The sequence below is a fragment of the Cervus canadensis genome, chromosome X, assembly GCF_019320065.1.
Source record: "Cervus canadensis isolate Bull #8, Minnesota chromosome X, ASM1932006v1, whole genome shotgun sequence".
Lineage (NCBI taxonomy): Eukaryota > Metazoa > Chordata > Mammalia > Artiodactyla > Cervidae > Cervus > Cervus canadensis.
The window spans coordinates 11828228-11844952 of NC_057419.1; the positions used below are offsets into that span (position 1 = coordinate 11828228).

At 48.2% G+C, this 16725-nt stretch overlaps 1 long non-coding RNA gene across 1 annotated transcript; it reads right to left on the minus strand.

The window, feature by feature from the left end:
• Positions 1 to 1808: 1808 nt before the first annotated feature.
• Positions 1809 to 3631, minus strand: LOC122435462. Its single transcript, XR_006267673.1, has 3 exons — positions 3532 to 3631; positions 3225 to 3226; positions 1809 to 1885 (listed from the first exon to the last, which is right to left on the minus strand). It is a non-coding gene; the product is annotated as an uncharacterized LOC122435462 (long non-coding RNA).
• Positions 3632 to 16725: the final 13094 nt, after the last annotated feature.

Genomic DNA, 16725 nt, shown 5'->3' on the forward strand with positions numbered 1-16725 from the left:
TGACGTGTTTCCACAACACACGGTTTTTAACAGCCTCCCATCTGCAGTTGCCTGAAAGAGCCGAAGGGGTGCTGGAAATGTCCTCAACCGGGATTTTGGGTGCCAAGGTGTCAAAACCCAGCCAACAGCACACCTAACCCCTGTGCATTTTGCTGCGTACTAATGAAACCTCCATGGGTCGAGATTTTTTTATGATGAAGTTTCCAGCCGGCCAGCAAAAGTAAAGCGATACTGTGGTTCAGTCGCTAAATTGTGTCCGACTCTTTGCGACCCCATGGACTGCAGCACGCCAGGCTTCCCTGTCCCTTCACCATCTCCTGGCGTTTGCTCAGACTCATGTCCATTGAGTCGGTGATGCCATCCAACCGTCTCATCCTCTGTCATCCCCTTCTCCTCCTGCCTTCAACCTTTCCCAGCATCAGGGTCTTTTCCAATTAGCTCCACCCTAAAGGAGCTCACACAGACACAGAAATACAAAGAAGCTCAGTGATCAGGACAAAGGTGAGGTGCAGGATGAAAAGGGAAGGGCTCGTGTGCGGGGAAGGATTGTGCTGGGTGGTGATATCTGAACTGGGTTTTGAAGAATAAACGGGAGCTTGCTTCCCTGGTGGTTCAAACAGTAGAGAGTCTGCCTGCAATGCAGGAGAGCTGGGTTCGATCTCTGGGTCAGGAAGATTCCCCCTGGAGAAGGAAATGGCAACCCACTCCAGTACTCTTGCCTGGAGAATCCCACGGACAGAGGAGCCTGGCAGACTACAGTCCCATGGGGTGGCCAAGAGTCAGACACGACTGAGCAACTGACCCTCTTGAAGAATATTTGGAATAAACTGTATTGGGAATAAAACTGTCAGAAAAAGGTAGAAATTCTAGTTTGCAGGTGACTCATCGCATGATCAAGTTCAGATGCGTTTACTGTGATGTATTTGCAGGCCTTGTGCAAATATGCAGAAGTCTATGCCTGTACAAGAGGCAGCATAAGGCAGGGGAAGAAGTTGGGTCTGGAGGTGGACCATCCTCGGGGTGACCCCAGCTCCACCTTTTAGGGCTTGTGTAGCACTGGGCAGGTTCTGTCGTCCTCCTGGGAGCACATATGTACCTTTCTCTGCCATCTGGTAGCGGTGAGAATTAGGTGAGGCAGGGAATGTGAAAAGCTTAGTCCATAGTGAGTGCTGGTGAGTGTAAACTCATGATGTGATTATGGAGCAAGGGCTTAGTATTCAAGTGGTTGCTAAAATAACATGCCAGAATATACCCATATGGCTATGTGGTGGCAGTTTAGTTGCTAAGTCGTGTCCAACTCTTGCGACCCCGTGGACTGTAGCCTGCCAGGCTCCTCTGTCCAGAGGATTGTCCAGGAAAGAATACTGGAGTGGATTGCCGTTTCCTACTCCAGGGGATCTTCCCGAGCCAGGAATCAAACCTGGGTCTCTTGCATTGCAGACTGATTCTTTACTGACTGAGCTGTGAGGGAAGCCATACATCTGTGTACTTCTTTTCAAATATTTCAAGTCCGATCTGAACGTTTTCAGTTTGGTTTTCTCACCTGCAGGCCCCGGGGACCTCTTGAATTTAATTCAGGATTCTCTGCTGTGTCTTTTGTTATATCCCAATGTGTGGAACATTTATCACGGTGATGTGTATCTCAAACAGAGAGCGTTCTAAGCAGATGTGTGTGGAGCGTGTGTACGTCATGTGTGCTATGGTTGGCTTTTCCTCTCCAGTGAAAAGAATACACGTGAAGGTTCCTTGCTGATGGTGTGCAAGGCAGAGAATGACGCTGCATGTTCTAGAACAGTCCCACACCCTTGCTGTGGTATCAGAGAAGACTCTTGAGAGTCCCTTGGACTGCAAGGATATCAAACCAGTCCATCCTAAAGGAAATCAACTGTTAATATTCACTGGAAAGACTGATACTGAAGCTGAAACTCCAACCCTTTGGCCACCTGAATGCAAAGAGCCAACTCATTAGAAAAGACCCTGATGCTGGGAAAGACTGCAGGCAGGAGGAGAAGGGGGCGACAGAGGATGAGAGGGTTGGATGGCATCACCGACTCAATGGACATGAGTCTGAGCAAGCTCCAGGAGATGGTGATGGACCCAGGAAGCCTGGCATGGTGCAGACCATGGGGTCACAAAGAGTCAGATCTGTCTCAGTGACTGCACAACAACACACCCTTTCTGAGTCTTCGATGCCAAGGAAGTCACCGGCAGGAGAGTATTTTGCCTTAAAATGTTTCTTCCAGAAGCTGTCGAACCCCTGACTCGTCTCACTGCTGATGTGGCCATGAATGACCTTTCCCCACCCCAAATCACTTGAATCAAGGAAATCACCTTTCAGTGTGTCCCTGGACCACTTAGCAATCCCGGCTTCCAAATGGTGCTTCCGAGTGGACCTTTCTTGCTGAATGTACCTAGCACTTGTCTCAAATTGTTCCTGACACGACATATTGGAATGATCTCTGGGAGACAGAGGTAAGTGGAGAGAGTGATTCAAGTGTTGAGCTCTTTCAACCGTTATATTTAGAACTGTCTGCTTCCCCAGCTGCCAGAATCCTTGCCAAGGCAGTCAGGTTTCCACGTTTCTGAGCTGACATTGGTCTACTTGGCTTCCCTGGTGGTTCAGCTGGTAAAGAACCTGCCTGCCAATGCAGGTGACTCGAGAGACATGGGTTGGATCCCTGGGTCGGGAAGATTCCCTGGAGGAGGGCATGGCAACCCACTCCAGTACTTTTGCCTGGAGAATCCCATGGACAGAGGAGCCTGGCACAGGCTGAAATCTGTGGGGTCTCAAAGAGTCAGACAGGACTGAGCTCGCATGCTCAGTCATTGGTTTACTGTCTAACATGTTATAAAAAGCCAGTGGGGTTTTTCTATTCATTTTGACTGTTGGGGAGAGGACCTGGGGGAGAGCTAGTGTCTTCTGACTTCCATGTTGCCTTTAGTTTGCTGCCATGACAAGGACTGTCTTTTAAGTTATGGACATGTCCAGAAGCCACTCGGGAACAGATTTATTTCAGTGAAGTGAAGGACAGGCTAAAATGTAAAAGGGAACCCGAAAAGCTTATTTGTAGGCAACGCAGATGAGTGAATCAGAACTATCTCTGAGTGTGGGAAGTACGTCCCACAGACGAGGAAACCGTATGTAGGAAGGGAGTTGTTGGCGACTCGTCTCGTAGATTGGGGGACAATCTGAAGAGGAAGGTATTCTAGGAGGAAGTCATCACGTCTTCCACTGGAGACACTCTCCAAAGTGTTGCGACTCTGTGACTAACTGGGGCTGTGAAACCTTCTGTGTCTTCAGCCATAGATAACCTTTCAACATCCCCCGTCTATTTCACATTAGCCACCAGCTAGCTAGCACCCAGCATGCGAGTCCTTTCATCAGCCACCTAGCACCCAGTATGTGAGTCCTTTCATCAGCTCCCAAGCCCTCATCTGTGTTCCGTGCTGTCAGACTTGGGCAAGAGGTCAGGGTATCCGAGTCCACACTTCAGCAGGAGAACAGACCAGTCCCTTCCAAAGGAACTCAACCCTGGATATTCACTGGAAGGACTGATGCTGAAGCTGAAACTCCAATACTTTGGCCACCTGATGGGAAGAGTCAATTCGCTGGAAAAGACCCTGATGCTGGAAAAGATTGAGGGCAGGAGGAGAAGGGGACGACAGAGGATGAGATGGTTGGATGGCATCACTGACTCAATGCACATGAGTTTGAGCCAACTCTGGGAGATAGGGAAGGACAGGGAAGCCTGGCGTGCTGCAGTCCATGGGGTCACAAAGAGTCGGACATGACTGAGCGACTGAACAGAACATCAAACTGGGTTGCGGGGTGATGTCTCCAATCCTCAGGAAAGGCTGTGCATTAATCATGCATTGCTGCATAATAAGTCCTTCCCCAATCCAGTGATGTAAAACAGTCATAAACATTTACTACAAGTCAGAGTTCCTTCTGGTCAGGAATCCAGATAGGGCACAGAAGGGACAGCTTGTCCTGAATTCACGGTGTTTGGCCTTCTGCGGGAAGACTTAGAGACTGAAGACCACAGCATCTAAAGACTGGAGCCTGGAAGGGTCCCTGCACACGGTGTCTCAGTTCCTCTCCATGTGATGTTTTCACAGTCCCTCTGCACAGGACAGCTTGAGCTTCCTCACAGCATGGCGGCTGGCTCCCCTAGAGTGAGCGACCCAAGACTCCAAAAAGGACCCTGACAGGACAGCTTGAGCTTCCTCACAACATGGCAGCTGGCTCCCTTAGATTGAGTGACCCAAGACCCCAAAGGGGACGCCAATAGGACAGCTTGAGCTTCCTCACAGCATGGCGGCTGGCTCCCCTAGAATGAGTGACCCAAGACTCCAAAGGGGACCCCAACAGGACAACTTGAGCTTCCTCACAACATGGCAGCTGTGTCCCTTAGAATGAGTGACCCAAGACTCCAAAGAGGACCCTGACAGGACATCTTCAGCTTCCTCACAACATGACGGCTGGCTTCCCTAGAGTGAGTGACCCAAGACCCCAAAGGGGACCCTGACAGGACAGCTTGAGCTTCCTCACAGCATGGTGGCTGGCTTCCCTAGAGTAAGCTGCCCAAGACTCCAAAGGGGACCCCAATAGGACAGCTTGAGCTTCCTCACAGCATGGGTGGCTGGCTCCCCTAGAATGAGTGACCCAAGACCCCAAAGGGGGCCCCAACAGGACAACTTGAGCTTCCTCACAACATGGCAGCTGTCTCCCTTAGAATGAGTGACCCAAGACTCCAAAGAGGACCCTGACAGGACAGAGTGAGCTTCCTCACAGCATGGCAGCTGGCTCCCCTAGAGTGAGTGACACAAGACTCCAAAGAGGACCCTAATAGGACAGCTTGAGCTTCCTCACAACATGACGGCTGGCTCCCCTAGAGTGACCAATCCAAGACTCCAAAGAGGACCCCAACAGGACAGCTTGAGCTTCCTCACAGCATGGCAGCTGGCTTCCCTAGAGTAAGTGACCCAAGACTCCAAAGGGGACCCCAATAGGACAGCTTGAGTTTCCTCACAGTATAGTGGCTGGCTCCCCTAGAGGGACCAATCCAAGACTCCAAAGAAGACCCCAACAGGACAGCTTGAGCTTCCTCACAACATGGCAGCTGGCTCCCCTAGAGTGACCAATGCAAGACTCCAAAGAGGACCCGAATAGGACAGGTTGAGCTTCCTCACAACATGGCAGCTGTCTCCCTTAGAATGAGTGACCCAAGACTCCAAAGAGGACCCCAACAGGACAGGTTGAGCTTCCTCACAACATGGTGGCTGACTCCCTTGGAGTGAGCGACCCAAGACTCCAAAGAGGACCCAGGAATGTTTGTCGTGACCCAGCCCTCCAAAGTCACACACCGTCACTTTCTCAGTATTCTGCTGGCCACGGAGGGCAGCCATATCAATGAGGGAAGAGGTGAGGCGAGGGTGTGAACCCCAGGAGGCGAGGATCATCGGTGACTATCTTGAGTCTTGCTACCACAGGCAGAACAAGACCGCAGACAGTGGGATGCACTGGCAGGGTGTGGTAGGCACAGGATGGTGCTGTGACATAGGCTGGGTCACGTCGGCTCTTGGGCCACACCACTGGGGTGCATGCCCCAACCTGCCACTTTCTCTCTGCTTTTATGCAAATTTCTTAATCCCTTTGTGATTCCCAAGCACAGAGGAGCCTGGCAGCTGCAGTCCATGGGGTTGCAAAGAGTCGGACATGACTGAGCAAATAACAGCTTTCATTTTGGGGGGCTTCCCTGGTGGCTCAGACGGTAAAGAATCCACCTGCCACGGCACGAGTCAAAGGAGATGTGAGTTCAATCTCTGAATTGGGAAGACCCCCCACCCCAGAGAAGGAATTGGCAACCCACACCAGTATTCCTGCCTGGAGAATCCCGTGGACAGAGAGGAGCCTGGCAGGCTATAGTAGTCCATGGGGTCACAGAGAGTCGGACACGACTGGGCAAGCTCGCACACACAATAGTGGGAAAACGCCGCCTCCGCTTCACCTCCTCCCACCTGCCTGGGAATCTGTGATTTGTTATTTCTGTTTGTTTGTTTTGAACCTTTACTGGAGTCAAGGGCTCCCTTTTGTCTCCCACAAGAGGAATGAGTCACGGGGAACTGTTCTGAAGAGGGATGAGGGGAATGGGGCAGGTTGTCACAGGCTGGGAGGTGGGAGGGGTGCCTGCTGAAAACGTAGGACAGTTTCTTTGAAGCTGGTGGAGCCCTGAGGCAAGCTGGACTCTCTATGAACACTATGAATGGGAAAGGTCCCATTCATAGGACTGCCAGGCCCTCCACCTAGGTACAGGGCCAGATATCTCCACTTCAGCATGCAAGTGGTCATCACTGATGCCGCAGACATCATCAGAGGAGCCAAGTGGTGGGGGGATCCAAGGTGCAAAGCCTGGAAACACAGGGAGCCTCTGACCTAACCCTCAGGATGGGTAGCAGAGGTGGGAGGTTTTAGGGGAGACTTGGACAGATGAGGAAAGAGAGAAAGATAACACAAGAGGAAAAGAGGATAAGACTTCAGTGTGGAAGAAGGACTTCCCTGGTGGTCCCGTGGCTAAGACGTCACACTTCCGATGCAGGGGGTCTGAGTTCGATCCCTGGTCAGGGAACTAGATCCCACGTGCAGCAGCTGAGGAGCTTGCATGCTGGAATGAAGGTCTGGAATGCCACAACTAAGACCTGGAGCAGCCAAATAACTAAATAAGTTCATTTAAAAAAAAAAGATTAGGTGGGAAAGAGATTGGGTCAGAAGAAAAAGGAGACAGAAGACGCTCGGGAGAGTTAAAAATAAAGGAATCACTCCAGTGGGGAGAAAGGACAACCAGGGAAGTGGAGAGGGTTAGGGTGAACTGTGTTTGGAATCCAGAGAACAAAAAGCATAAATGTGTAAAGCTCAGATGGAATTTTGATTCCTACAAACTTTCTCAACTAGTCATGAAAGGGGGAGGGGAAAAAAAAAAAAGATAATGGAGACAGCATTGAACCTAAATGTTCAACGTGGAAATTGACATGTTCCCATGGGTCTCAGGCATGGGAATTGGCCTTTGTGAGCTCTTCCTGGAATATCTGCCTGACTTCTGAACCTGAAGAACAAAAGACCTAGGTTTTAGAGGGGGATCGTGGGTGAATCTTAATGAGGCCGATTGTATCAGCCTGGGTTCTTAGTTGTGAACAATAGGCCTTCACTCTGGCTAGTTTAAACAGAAAAATGAATTTCTTAGGGAGTAATAAGTAGTTCATAGAGTCTCCAAGAGGGTGCCCCAGACGTGGAGCTGACAAGGTCAGAAGCAGCGGCAAAACATCGCACAACGGCTCCCGTCAAGACTAGAGGGGTGTCAGACGGGAAGGAACCCATTTTTCAGGCAAGGGATGGTGTTGAGCTGCGTGTCAAAGTCCATCCTCACCTCCTTCTGCAGTGGAGTTCTCAAACTGGGTGATTTTACCCACGGGGAACATCGGGCCCTGTCTGGAGACATTTTTACTTGTCATGACAGGGGGAGAGGATGCCACTGGCGTCTGGCTCCCGCAAGCAGGGTTCAGCACCCAACTCTGGGAGCCAGAGTATAAATACCCCAGCTCCCTCCTCCTGAACAAGGAGAGCTTCTGAGGTACAGAGCTATACCAGCTCCCTCGGGGCCCCAGGGAAATGGGGCTTCCTCTGCCCATGGCGCTCACACTCACGGGCTTGGTGAGGCTTCCTTCACTGTCTGCCTTCACTTCCCTTTCTCATTTCCTCAGTCTGCCAAGCTGCCTCCCAGTTTTGCTCACACATCAGCCTGTTGCCTGCACTCAGACCCTGCCTCGGGGTCTGCTTTGCAGAAACCCAGATCCAGATAGTTATCTGACTTGGAGCCCAACTGTAGGCATGAAGAGGACTTTTCGTTGTTGTTCAGTTGCTAAGTTTTGTTCCGGTCTTTGAGACCTCGAGGACTGAAGCACGCCAGGCTTCTTTGTCTTTCACCATCTTCTCAAACTCACATCCATTGTTTTAATGATGACATCCAACCATCTCATCCTCTATTGTGTCTTTCCCCTGCCCTCAATCTTTCCCAGCATCAGGGTCTTTTACAATGAGTAGGCTGTTTGTATCAGGGGGCCAAAGTATTAGAACTTCAGCTTTAGCATCCGTCCTTCCAACGAATAGCCATTGTTGATTTCCTTTAGGATTGACTGGTTTGATTTCCTTGCTGTCCAAGAGACTCTCAAAAGTCTTCTCCAGCACTACAGTTTGAAAGCATCAGTTCTTCAGCACTCAACCTTCTTTACGGTCCAATTCTCACATCTGTATATAACTAACTGGAAAAACTATAGACGAAGACTCGGATCAACTAAAATTTTTTAAGTAACAACAATGCAGCAAGACCGAGCTTGGACTTTTTAGCTGATGGTCATGGGAGTTCACAGACTGTTGTTGGCCACGGTCTAAAGAGAGGGTGCAGTTCTAACAAGCACCTAGGGAGTCTTGATGGTGAAATTCAGGCCCCAAAGTAAATAAAATTCTGTTCAGTTCAGTCGTTCAGTCATGTCTGACTCTTTGAGACCCCATGGACTGCAGGACACCAGGTTTCCCTGTGCATCACCAACTCCAGGAGCTTGCTCAAATTCATGTCCGTAGAGTCAGTGATACCATCCAACTATCTCATCCTCTGTCATCCCCTGTGAAAAGGCAAAAAAAGATATAACTAAGGTTTTGTGGGGGTTTTTTCCTATTTGACTCATAAATGTAACATTTGTGAAAGCTAAATCAATTGCTCTACAATTCAGAAATCCAACCCTTCAGAAAATAATATCTTTGCAGAAAAAAAGAGGGACGAAAATAGGGAACTCATAGGACCCCACATCACAGTCTCAATTACCTGACTAACTGGATCAGACTTCTCAAGCAGAAAAGATTAACTATTGATTCTCAGTGGGGGCAGGGACGGCACAATCTTTATTTCTCCTTGTCTGTTCCTGTGTCTGCATCATTGCCCCCGTGGAGAAGGACTATTCACACCCTGCTACATGAGTGTCCATTACAGCTTTTTTAGGATAAATGACTTTCGGAAGAACCGTTTTCCTGAGATTGTTACCTATTAATCGTCACTGGAAAAAAAAAAAAAAAAAACATTGCCCTGCCCCCGAAGAGAAAATTTCTTTCTGTAAGTACAAGTGAAATTTGAATGTCAGATTACTGTTGTTCAGTTGCTCAGTAGTATCCGACTCTTTGCGACCCCATGGACTGCAGCACGCCAGGCCTCCCTGTCCACCACCATCTCCCACCCGTGTCCATTGAGTCGGTGATGCCATCCAACCATCTCATCCTCTGTCGTCCCCTTCTCCTCCCGCCTTCAATCTTTCCCAGCATCAGGGTTTTTCCAAAGAGCTCTTCACTTCAGGTGGCCAAAGGATTGGAGTTTCAGCTTCAACATTAGTCCTTCCAATGAATATTCAGGGTTGATTTCCTTTAGGATGGACTGGTTGGATCTCCTTGCAGTCCAAGGGACTCTCAAGAGTCTTCTCCAACACCACAGTTCAACAGCATCAATTCTTCAGCGCTCAGCTTTCTTTATGGTCCAACTCTCATATCCATACATGACTACTGGAAAAACCATAGCTTGACTAGGTGAACCTCTGTTGGGAAAGTAATGTCTCTGCTTTTTAATATGCTGTCTAGGTTGGTCGTAGCTTTTCTTCCAAGGAACAAGATTCTTAGCTGTTGGCATTAAAACTTAATACACATGTGCAAAGTTGAAATGACTCTTCTATTATCTCTCCTAGTCTTGGATAGATTTCTATTTTAACATAATTTGCTTCTACGTAATAGATGGGAAAGTCAGTATTACATATAATAGGTAAATGATAAAAAGAAACCAACTAGATGTTAAAAGATGCTTACATCTGCTTCTAATTGTCCTTTTCTTCTAAGCATTCAGGTAGATAATACTTCTGTTTTTAACAAGGAAACATCACAGTTTCCTTCTTACTGTGACTTCTTAAAACCTGAAATCGGCAATGATGGTTCATCAACCATTTAATCTGTCTGTTCTTGGTTCTGTGATGATCAAACCAGAACGCACAAAAAATTGCACAATGGATTGCTCTTTTTCTGTTGTAGCATCGTCTTAAGCTTCAGCCGCATTTGGAAAAGACCCTGATGTTGAGAAAGATCAAAGGTAGGAGGAGAAGGGGATGACAGAGGATGAGATGGTTGGATGGCATCACCAACTCGATGGATGTGAACTTGGGCAAACTCCGGGCGATGGTGAAGGACAGGGAAGCCTGGCGTGCTGCCGTCCATGGGATCACAGAGTCGGAGATGACTTGGTGACTGAACAGCATCCCTGTTAGCTTTTGGCTTGCATCTTCACAGGGAGTTTCTTGCATATTTTCAAAAACACATCAAGCTTGCTTTTCTGCTACTTTAGTGCCGGGGAGGACAAACCAGCTGGCTTCTACTGTCAGGAGGATCTCCAGCCCTACTCCACGGAAGAAGCAAACTGAGAAGGAAGACCTTTTCAAGATGGGAAGAGTGGGGTTGCAGAAGACAGTGGAATGAACTCGCTTCTGCCTGCTGGTCATGCCTGTTTTGGATCCCCACAACCTTAGCCCCTTCTTCAGATATTACAGCTGCTGATGGCACGTATGGCTAACTCAGTCTTTTTACAAGCAGGAAGGTAACCGCTCCGCACCACTGAGCCAAGCAAGGCCAGTAGAAGCACCTGCCTGAGCCCAAATCCAGATTGCTGGCCCAAGAACCATGAGCAAGATTAACAGTGTCTTTTTTAAGCCGTTAAATTTCACAGCCGTTGATCAAAACAGCAAAAGGTCACATACAAATACCTCAAAGGGTTTTTTTTTTTAACTCTAATGAGCATTCAAGAGTGAGGGTCTGAAAATTATTCAAATACAGCAATATTTTCAATGGTGAAAAAAAAATCTAACTTTTAGGCATCTTTTTAAAAAAATTTTTTTTTAATTGGAGGCTAATAGCTTTACAGTATTGCAGTGGTTTTCCCATACATTGACATGAATCAGCCATGGGTGTACATGTGTCCCCCATCCTGAACCCCGCTCCCACATCCCTCCCCATCCCATCCCTCAGGGTCATCCCAGTGCTCCAGCCCTAAGCACCCTGTCTCATAGGCATCATTTAAAAAAAAAAAAAATTAAATGACTGTAGAGTAGAAAGCAAAGAATGCCACCAAATACCACCACCTAAAATATGGTCACAGATCCTGTGCGATTAAATTGTTCCATAGAAAACATGTGAGTCACTCAGTCCTGTCTGACTCTTTGTGACCCCATGGACTGTAGCCCACCAGGCTCCTCTGTCCATGGAGAGTCTCCAGGCGAAAAATACTAGAGTGGCATGCCGTGCCCTTCTCCAGGGGATCTTCCCGACCCAGGGATCGAACCCGAGTCTCCCACAGTGCGGGCACATTTCTTTAACTTCTGAGCCACCAAATTTGTTGGCTCAGGGGAGCCCCAAAATTGTTCCATAGACCTAACCATTAAAAGAAACAAAAAAAAAAAACAAGCAGGTATTTACACACATCATCTTGTCTTAAGGTTTATTTTATTTATTTATTTATTTTTTTGCTATAGTGGGTCTTCCTTGCTATGCGAGGCTTTCTCTAGTTGTGTTGAGGGGTCGGGGGGGATACTCTTCTTTGTGATGTGTGGGCTTCTCATAGCAATGACTTCTCTTATTGCAGAGCGTGGGCTCTAGGCTCAGAACCTCCAGTAGTTCCAGCATGTGGGCTCCTGGGACCTGGAATCAACCCAGTGATCCTTGCATCACTAGGCGAATTCTTAACCACTAGACCACCAGGGAAGCCCCTGCCCCATACATCATCTTTTTATTTACAAGTAGCAAGGTGACTTTTATTTTACATTTTTAAGGTTGAAATCTAGTTTTCACAGACGGACATGCATAAGCCTCAATGTTCTGTTTGATCAGTTTTGGTAATACATGTGCCTATGTAACTCAAGCTACTATCAAAATACAAAAATTTACATCATCAGGTAATTCCCTGTCACTCTTCCTCGTTAATCCCCTCTCTACCCAGAAGCAACCACTGATCTGCCTTCTGCCGCTAAAAATTAGATTTGTCTCTCATAGAATGTCCCAAATCATCTAGTATGCATTCTTTTGTGACTGGCTTCTTTTACTCAGCAAAATGTTTTGGAAATTTATCCTTGTATGTTGTTGCATATATTGATCATTCTTTCCTTTTTAGGTCTGAGTAGTATTCCATTCTATGGATGTGTATGCGTGCTCAATTGGGCCCGACTCTTGCAACCCCACGAACTGTAGCCCGCCAGGCTCCTCTGTCCATGGGGTTTCCCAGGCAAGAACCCTGGAGTGGGTTGCCAGTTCCTCCTCCAGGCGATCTTCCCGGCCCAGGGATTGAACCTGTGTCTCCAGCATCTCCTTCACTAGCAGGCAGCTTCTTTACCACTGCGCCACTTGGGAGGCATTCTAAAGCGAGGTAATTGCTCATTTAGAGGTTTTCCTACTGAAAGATGCCTGGACTGTTTCCAGTTTTTGGTGACTGTAAATAAATCAGCTGTGAACATTCTTGCACAAAGCTGATGTAGACATAGTCTGATTTCTCTTATGTAACTACCTGTGTGTGAAAGTGTTGGGCATAGAATGGATGCATGCTGAATATCTTATGAACCTCCTATCAGCTTTCCAAAGAAGCTGTGTTATTTTAAATGCCCACCATCAGTGTGTGAGAATTCTGGTGGTTCCTCATCCTTGCCTTTCTTCCATGTGGAAAATGACAAGAGCCATTCTACAATACGGTATTTCTTTCTTTCTTTTTTCCAGCTATGCAGCATGTGAGATCTTAGTTCCCCAAAAGAAACAGTGAAAATGTTAGTTCCTCAGTCGCATCGAACTCTTTGTGATCCCATGGACTGTAGCCCACCAGGCTCCCCCATCCCTGGGATTCTCCAGGCAAGAATACTGGAGTGGGTTGCCGTTTCCTTCTCCAGGAGAAGCCCCTAGGACGTGGTGTTTCATTGCAGGCCAAATGACTTCTTCTTATAAGTTTCATTTGCATGCAAAAGTTGAACAACACTTGTTTCACTGAACAATAACTACTTCTGGATAACTAAGTGGCATCATAGAGGTAGCTTGTTCAACATTGTGGGAAAAGAGTAAATAGGAAGCAATAGGAATCTAATCCTTAACAAGGACCCATCTAACACCATGGCAGTTTTAAGTGAAAAGTGAAAGTGAAAGTCACTCAGGCGTGTCCGGCTCTTTGAGACCCCATAGACTATACAGTCTACGGAATTCTCCAGGCCAGAATACTGGAGTGGGTAGCCGTTCCCTCCTCCAAGGGATCTTCCCAGCCCAGGGATCAAACCAGGTATCCCCCATTGCAGGCGGATTATCTATGAGCAGGTTTAAATGGTTGTGTCTCGAACCAGAGCCCCTTACCTCAGTACAAATGGCTTCTAAGGACCCCATCCTAAGACTGAGAGCCACTGAGACACGTGAAGACAATGGGTACACAGAAATAAGTATGCGGGACAGAGAAAGGCTAGAAACCAGCTCAGTGCTAACCAGGATGAAACATGTTAGATCCCTTCATCACCGTTGTCAGTCTTGAGCTTGTCATGGGGGACACTTGGAATTTAATGTGTTCAAATACCCAACTGTGCTCAGAAGTGAGTGTAAGGTCGTGAGCAGGACAGATGTTCCCCCTGCCTGCCTGGAGGATATTATTAATATTTAGTGGGTGACATTCACCAAATAGAAAGGAGCTTTCCTGATAGCTCAGCGGATTAAAGAATTCTCCTGCAGCGTAGGAGACCCCAGTTCGATTCCTGGGTCGGGAAGATCCCCTTGGAGAAGGGATAGGCTAGCCCACTCCAGTATTCTTGGGTTTCCCTGGTGGCTCAGATGGTAAGGAATCTGCCTGCAACACGGGAGACCTGGGTTCGATCCCTGGGTTGGGAAGATCCCCTGGAGAAGGGAAAGGCTACCCACTCCAGTATTCTGGCCTGGAGAATTCCATGGACTGTGTAGTGCGTGGGGTCACAAAGAGTCAGACACGACTGAGTGACTTGCATTTTCCTGACAGTGCAATGAGGGCTGTGATCGCAAAGCCCATCGGAGGCATCCGTCTAGGACTTGAGGGCTTTGCAGGGAAAGTCTGGGAGGGTGAACTGGCTAAACAAGTGAAAAGACAGGAAGGCTCTAGTCAGAGACGTGAGCACACAGGACAAGTGAGCAGCGTGTGGTGGGAAAGACCACGGTGAGCAGAGGACACCGTGTTTGGAGCAGAAGAGGGAGGCAGTGGGAAGCCACTCGTTCGGGTTGATGAAGGAACATGAGTAGGGGTGTAAAATGGTACAGCCGCAGTGGGAAAGATGTTCATGGTGCCTCAGTCACTTAAATATGCAATTCAATAACTTAAACATAAGATTCTGCAGACTTCCCAGTGGTTAATACTCTGCGTTTCCAATGCAGGGTATGTGGGTTCGGTTCCCTGGGGTGGGGGTGCTCAGCCAAAAAAATACATATTTTTACATTTCTCATGTGACCCAGCAATTATCCTCCTGGGTATGTACCCAAGGAACTGAACATAGGTGCTCAAATACGTGCAGTTCAGTTCAGTTCAGTCGCTCAGTCGTGTCTGACTCTTTGCGACCTTGAACCGCAGCACGCCAGGCCTCCCTGTAAATCACCAACTCCCGGAGTTTACTCAAACTCATGTCCATTGAGTCGGTGATGCCATCCAGCCATCTCATCCTCTGTCGTCCCCTTCTCCTCCTGCCCCCAATCCCTCCCAGCATCAGGGTCTTTTCCGATGAGTCAGCTCTTCGCATGAGGTGGCCAAAGTACTGGACTTTCAGCTTCAGCATCAGTCCTTCCAATGAACACTCAGGACTGATCTCCGTTAGGATGGACTGGTTGGATCTCCTTGCAGCCCAGGGGACTCTCAAGAGCCTTTTCCGACACCACAGTTCAAAAGCATCAATTCTTCAGCGCTCAGCTTTCTTTATAGTCCAACTCTCACATCCATATGTGACTACCAGAAAAATATGCAATACGCATACATGCACTTTGTACAATAACCCCAAATTGGAAACAACCCAAAAGTCCCAACAGGTGAGTGGATAAATAGAGCGTGGTATTAAAATGAAATATTGCGTGTGCTAAGTTGCTTCAGTCATATCCAACTCTGTGTGACCCTCTGGACTGTAGCCCACCAGGCTCCTCCGTCTATGGGATTCTCCAGGCAAGAATACTGGAGTGGGTTGCCAGGCCCCGCTCCAGGGGATCTTCCCCACCCAGGGATCGAACCCTGGTGTCCTGCATTGCAGGCAGATCCTTTGCCATCTGAGCTACCAGGGAAGCCCAATGAAATATTATTCCAGGGTAAAAAGAAGTGAAGGGACTTCACTGGCAGTCTAGCGGCTAAGACGCCACGCTTCCAACGCACGGGGCCCGGGTTTGATCCCTCATCAGGGGACTGAGATCCCACATGCCACACCCTGCCGCCAAAATATTTTTTTAAAAAAATAAATTTTGGAAAAAGGAGTGAAGTCCTGATTCATGATGTAGTGTGGATGAAACCTTGAAAATAGTATGCTAAGCCAAAGAAGCCAGCCACAAAACCATACTGTGTGATTCTGCTTACCTGAATGATCCAGATTTGGCAAATCCATGGAGACAGAAAGCATGCAAGAGACACAGCTGAGTGGTCTCAGGGCTGCATTTGAAGGTCATGGAAATGTTCTGGAAACAGAGAACTGAAAGTTGTGCAACACTGTGAATGAGTGTAGCCAGTGGCCAATTTGTGTGTAATGCACGAGTTATCACGACTTCCCTCCGAGGGCAGGTGGTACCATGGGGTTTTTTCTCAGAAGATCGGTGTGACTGTGATTTTTCTCTTTTCCTATTGCTCATCTCTTTGCTTCTCTTGTTGTGGTGGTTGCTGCTCAGTGGCTATGTCGTGTCCGACTCTTTGGGACCCCATGGACTGCAGCATGCCAGGCTTCCCTGTCCTTCACGACCTCCCGGAGTTTGCTCAAACTCATGTCCGTTGAGTCCGTGACACATCCAGCCATCTCGTCTTCTGTCTCCCACTTTGGGGGGTGCTTACTATGGGATCCTACCGGATAGTACGGACTCTGCACTGGAAATATTTCCTTTTTATATACCTAGCTCTGTTTGCTCCGAAGCACGCTGGCTTTCTGCCGATGGAGAAGGGGCCCAAGTGCCTATGGAGAGACAAGCATTGACCAGCTCAAAAAGCTGGCCTGCTCCTCTGGCATGTTGACCATTTCTAGGGCCATGCTGACAGAGGTGGAGCTTTCCCAGCTCCACAAGTGGGGAGGGTGGTGATTTCTGGTTCAAACGACAAGTACAGAGAAAATCATAGTTTATCTGATAAACTCATCACTGAAGGATAAAGTCGATCTTGGGGAAACAGTCATTATAGTGATCAAATCAACCAAAGAGCCCTGCTATTTACTCTGTGCCAGGCACCATAACTCATGATTTAAATCCATGCGTGTGTGTAGCCCGCCCCTACCTACACCCCCTTGTCTCCCACCCCCCATCACCACCTTCCTGCCCAAGAGCCCAGGTCCTCATCTCAAATATTCAAGGCCCAGAGCCCAGTGAGGGATTTTCAGGGTTCTCTCTTCTTGTCTCTATTTCTCCTCCCCGCCTCCCCTTGATAAGGTGAGAAGAAA